Genomic DNA, 6184 nt, shown 5'->3' with positions numbered 1-6184 from the left:
AGAAAGCGAGAAAGCACCCCCCAGAGTGGATGGTCATGCCGCAATCCCTTCTCCTACATTCTCCTCTAGGGATCTCACGCACGCACACGCGCCCGGCGTGAGTTTTAAGCCATCGGGTCCGGGATGCGAACCGCGGTCAACTACATGGGAGTCCAGCGACATAACCATTCCGCTAACTGCAGGTTCCCTCCTGTGAGTTTTAAATCACCGGGTCCCGGACTCGAACCGTGGTTGACTACGTGGGAGTCCAGCGATGTAACCATTATACCGTCCCTTGAATCCTTTCTATTCCCTGCATAGCTGGCTCTGACCCTGAAGGAACTCCCTTTTTCCTGCATTCTGCTGTAGCCATTAGCTCCCCTGCACAGCTAATCCTATGGGAGTGTTCTGTGTCTGCGTCTGGAGACGTCCCTGGACTGAGCACCACTAGGGCGGCACTCGTTGGTGCTCTCTCACTCTCTCTCGGGCTCTCTCACTCGTAGAAGAAAGAAAGACACTTTAAAAAATTATTTACTGGTCTCTTGCCATCTATTATGTCTTCCCTAAGTCCATCCAATAAATGTCTCCCAGAATAAACTGGAAATGTAGCTTTTACTCCACAGTGCAAATGTAATCGAAGGTTGTTCTGCCACCAGCTCAACCAAGTCTAGCCACCTGGGGTTCAAGGCCTCACCTAAAGGGATCTATTTTCTTTTATTGCCAGAGGTTGCATGCTATTGCCAGAGACAGAGAAACAGGGAGAGGGAGAAAGCACCCCCTACTGGGGCATGGTCACACTGCAATCCTTTTTTTCTCCATTTCTCCATCTTATTGGGATTTTGGACATGCAAACACACGCACAGTGTGTTTTTCAAGCCACCAGGGCTGGATTCGAACCACAGCCAGCCATGTCGGATCTGGTTTTTTAAAAAAAAATTATTTTAACTTTATTTATTCATTTATTTTAATTTGACCAGAGAGGAATAGAGTGAGAGAGAAAGTGAGAGAGTGAGAAAGCAAGCCACCAGGTCCAGGACTTGAACTGCAGTCAGCCATGCCACCTGCCGACCCCGGGATCTGACTTTCTTAAGCACTAGGTCACAGGACCAGCCCCCTAAGCATTTATTTCACACATCTAAGTACTTGAGATGCCTGATCTATAGACATCGAACCAATAGTTGTGAAGTTCCTGCTATGTGCAGGCACTGTATGGCACTCGGGCTTAGAGGAGGAGTAAGTGAAACCACTACAGTACCTGCCATCATGGAACTTACGGCCTAGCAGAGAAACTAGACACCCGATGAATACTTATAACGATTATAAGTAGGAGCTGGCAGGTGGTGTGGTGCTTAGGGGTGCTGGATTTCCACATGGCTGACTGCAGTTCAAGTCCGGAACTTGGTAACTTGCTTTTTCACTTTCCCTTTCTCTGTCTCTCTCTGGTCAAATTACAAACAATTATAAGTGCTGTAGGGACTAACTCTCGGTCTAGGATCAAAAAGGAATTCCAGAAAAGGTGGCATTTAAAGTGAGACCAGAGGACCAGCCTGTGGTGCAGAAGCTAAGGTGGCTGGATCTCATATGACTGACTGCATGGTTCGACCCCCAGACCCAGCAGCCTAAAAAATATGCTGGGTGTATGTGTGTGCATGCCCAAAATCTCGAAAGGAGAATAGAGAAGGGGTTGCAGTGTGACCATCTCCTCTAGGATGAATTTTTCTCTTTCTCTTCCAACCCCCCTCCAGTGAATGCATGTGTCCTATAGCAAAAAATTAAAAGCAAACAACAGAGAGAGAGAGCGAGAGAGAGAGAGAGACAGACAGACAGACAGACTATGGCTGATTCTATGGCATAGCAATAATGCGCTGTTCAAAAGAAGCTGCATCCTACATAGTGACTAGGGTTTGAATCCACATCTCAACCTGAAACATGCCAGGCACACGTGTGATTACCCAAGATCTGACGAGCTGAAGGACTGGAGGGAGGGCATTGTGGCATGACTGGATTCCGAGGAGGTTCTTGTCTCTTCCTCTCATGTAAACATGTACTGCTCTATCATGAGTAAAGGGGGGGAAGGTAGAATGAGACTAAAGTTTGGGACCAGCAGTTGGCATAATGGCTATGTCACTGGACTCCCATGTAGTCAACTGCAGTTAGCGGACCCGGTGGTTTAGGCTCATGCTGGGTGCATGTGTGTGTGTGCCCAAGATCTTGAGAGAATGGAGGAGAAGGGATTGCGGCATGGCCATCCCTCCTGGGGGGTGATATCTCATTTTCTCTCTGTCTCTCTCTGTCTTTCTGGTGAGTGCACGCACCCTATAGCAAAAACCTCTCTAAACAAAACAAAACAAAAAAAATGGGACCAAAGTTTACATTGGAGGGGTTAGGAAAGGAGAAGAAAAAGGCAGGGAGTTAAGAAAATTGTTCTAGGGACCAGCAGTTAGCGTAATGGCTGTGTCGCTGGGCTCCCACGTAGTTGGTCGTGGTTTGCGTCCTGGACCCGTGTGTGTGCGAGCCCAAGATCCCAAGAGGAGAATGGAGGAGAAGGGATTGTGGTGTGGCCGTCCCCCCGGGGGGTGATTTCTCGCTTTCTGTCTCTCTGTCTCTCTCTGTCTCTCTGGCGAGTGCATGCGCCCTATAGCAAAAACCTCTCAAAAAAAAGAAAAAGAAAATTGTTCTAGGCAAAAGTTCTGGAACCAGCCAGAGTGGGTCTGTTCAAGGAATTAAACAGCCAATGTGTGGGCTGATCCCATGATCTAGTGGTTAAGGGAGCTGAATTCCACATGGCCAACTATGGTTCAAATCCTGGCTCTGACGTATTCCGCTTGAAAAGCACACTGGGTGTGTGTGTGTGTGTCCCCAAAATTCCAGCAGGTTGGAGAAATGGAGGACATGGTTTGTAGCATGACTGTGTCCTATTGGGGGTGCTTTTGCCTTTCCATGCTGTGTCTCTGTCTCTTTGGCAAGGGCATGTATCCTCTAGGGGAAAAAAAAGTCAGTATAGGCCAGATGTTGCAAGACTTAGGGGCAAATTTACTTGGCATTCTCCCGCATTTATGATCTCAGGACTTACTCCTTTTCCTCATTTAGATCACAGCAAAAATGTTATCTCCTTAGAGACGGCCCCTGAATGCCCTGCCTAAAACAGCCATCCCTGCAACTCCCAGCACCTCCCATGCCCTTACCATGATCTGTTTTATTCTTAGCACTTACCATTCCCTGGAGTTTTCTTCTTATGTATTGATGCGTGCCCCCACTTCCACCCCCCGGTAGAATCTAAGCCCCAAGAGAACAGAACAGAAATCTCTTCTTTCTTGTTCATTTGTCTGTATTCAGTCATCAGAGCATGGCCTGGCACAGAGGAGGCACCGAATCAGTAGTTGCTGGGTGAATGAAAAGCCTGGGGAGCTGCGTGAATGGATTTTTCATTGAAAGTAGATCAGTGGCTGCTCTGTGGGAAGTGGGTTAGAAGGAGACCAAGCTGGAAAGAGAGGCCAATTAGGATGCTCTTTTATTGGTACATAAAATAAATGTGAGGTTTTGTTTTCTTGTATTCTTTGTAAAGGTATTAATTTCTCACAATTCTGTGAGTTTGAACCTTGTTATCACTTTCTCTTTATATATATGTATATAATTACCCTTTGACAGAATAGTTCGCAAACCTTCATTTGAACATTTACTAGGAATCAGCCTCTAAAGCTGTGATTTTGCAAATATATGACCATATATATATATATATTTTTTTTTAGGTTTTTGCCATAGGGCATGTGAGCTTGCTGGAGAGAAACAGAGAGAGCGGGAAAGTGAGAAATCACCTCCCAGGAGAGATGGCTACACTGCAATCACTTCTCTTCTAGTATCCTCTTGGGACTATGGGCCTGCGTGCACATGCACCCAGCATGCTTTTCAACCCACTTGGTTGGAACTTGAACCAGGTGATTGGCCATGTGGGATACAGTGCTTTAACTACCACACCACATGCCAGCCCTCACTGTCCCTACATTACAGATGAGGAAGCTAAGGCACAGAGAAGAATATACCATAGGATATAGCTGGGATACCAGCACACACTCTGGCTTCAGAGTTCATACTGTTGAACACTATACTGCCTTTTTTTGTTTGTTTGTTTGTTTTTGGAGAGGTTTTTGCTATAGGGTGCATGCACTTGCCAGAAAGACAGAGAGAAAGAGATAGAAGAGATAGAGAAATCACCTGGGGCGGGGTCTTGCCAGAAAGACAGAGACAAAGAGATAGAAGAGATAGAGATAGAGAAATCACCTGGGGCGGGGGGGGGATGGACACGCCACAATCCCTTCTCCTCCATTCTCCTCTTGAGATCTTGGGCGCACACACATACATGTGCCTGGCGTGAGTTTAAGCCACCGGGTCCGGGACTTGAACCGCGGTCTGCTACATCGGAGTTCAGCGACATAGCCATTACGCTAACTGCTGGTCTCCACTATACTCCTTTTTATACTTATAACTTTTATTCTTTCTAAGCCTTTGCTTATATTGTTTCTTCTTTTTATTGTTTTTGTTTTGTAAAATAAATACATACATACATACATACATACATAAATTTGTCAGAGTGGGCTCATAGAGAAAGATAGATAGAGTGGGGGAATAAGAAAGCACCTCCCATGGGCATTGGAAACACAGCAATCTCTTTTCTCTCTTCTCAGGTTTTGGGCACCCATGCACACGCACCTGGTTCTCAAGCCGATGGTCCTGGACTCTGAGCATGGTCCGCCATGGGAGATCCACCTGCTCTGACCACAGACTATGGCCCATGTTTCTCCTTTTAAAGAAAGGTAAAGGGTTTTACAAAAGTCACATCTGCTTAAAAGTTAAGAGTGGCTCTTAAAGTGCTGGGAAGAGGAAGGTGGGTGGGAACCACCCCAGAAGGGCTTCAGGGGGTATCATGGAGACCCAGAACTCCCTCCCCAAGACTATGAAAGTGTCGATGACTCTTTTTTTTTAATTTAAAAAATTTTTTAAATTATTTTTTTAGAGAGGTTTTTACTATAGGGTGCGTGCGCTCGCCAGAGAGACAGAGAGACAGAAAGTGAAAAATCACCCCCCGGGGGGATGGCCATGCCACAGTCCCTTCTCCTCCATTCTCCTCTTGGGATCTTGGGCATGCACGCACACGCGCCCGGTGTGAGTTTAAGCCACCAGGCCCCGGACTTGAACCGCGGTTGACTACATGGGTGTCCAGTGACATAGCCATTACGCTAACTGTTGGTCCCCCAAAGTGCCAATGACTCTTACAAAGTGTTGGATTTGTGGCCAGCTGGTGGTTAAGGTGTTGGACTCCCACATGGCCAACTATGTCAAGTCCAGGACCTGGCGGCTCACTTCCTCACTTTCTCTCTCTCTCTGTTGTACTGTGGTCAAATAAATAATACTAAATAAAATTAAATAATTCTTAAAAAAAAAAACCAAAAGAATAAACAAACCAAAGTGTTGGATTTATCTGAGTATACCAGAAGATATCACTGGTGGAATTGAGCATTCGGCCATAGTTCAGGACCTATGGTAGAAAAATACTCTGTAGCTACCTGGATTGTTATGGGTGGCGTAACTGTCTGGTGTGCGGAATTTTTGTTCCAGAAAGTGGGAAAACGCAGCAATTGCAATAGGTCGTGGCTTTCTTTTCCTTCAGATTGCTAGTCACAGTGATGACGTGCAGATTGACTGGAAGAGAGTTGAAAAAGGTGTAAACACAGACAAACAATAGATTAAGAAACAAGCAAACAAAGCAGCACTGGAAATCAACTATATAATTGAAAAAGCAACAGAATTTATCAGGCAGATCATTGTGATATCCAGTGGATTCGTGGAAGGCTTTATACCAGGCCTTGCTTCTTAAGGACATAAGAAATCTACCCTAGTGGACTCAACTATGAGAAGAAAAGTGGTGGAGGGGGCTGGTAGGTGGCGTGGTGTGGTTAAGGTGCTGGACTCCTACATGGCCAACTACAGTTCGAGTCCCAGACCTGGTGGCTTGCTTTCTCACTTTCCCTTTCTCTGTCTCTGATAAAATTAAAAAATAAATAATAATAACAAATAAAAATAAAAAAATAAATCTTAACCAAAAAAAAAAAGTGGTGGAGGTAAGATGATCTTTCAACAGTATGTGCTACCAGAGTCACCAGGACAAGGAGGAACAACTGGCTAGACAATACTGAACTCACGACTTAGC

General features: G+C 45.7%; 1 pseudogene; it reads left to right on the top strand.

The window, feature by feature from the left end:
- Positions 1–5851, top strand: part of LOC102470733 (FUN14 domain-containing protein 1 pseudogene) — a 14200-nt pseudogene extending 8349 nt beyond the window's left edge.
- Positions 5852–6184: the final 333 nt, after the last annotated feature.

Source organism: Tupaia chinensis, unplaced genomic scaffold (genome assembly GCF_000334495.1).
Source record: "Tupaia chinensis unplaced genomic scaffold, TupChi_1.0 Scaffold147351_1, whole genome shotgun sequence".
Taxonomy (NCBI): Eukaryota; Metazoa; Chordata; class Mammalia; order Scandentia; family Tupaiidae; genus Tupaia; species Tupaia belangeri.
Note: the sequence above shows the minus strand (reverse complement) of the source record. Positions and strands in the feature narration are given on the sequence as shown.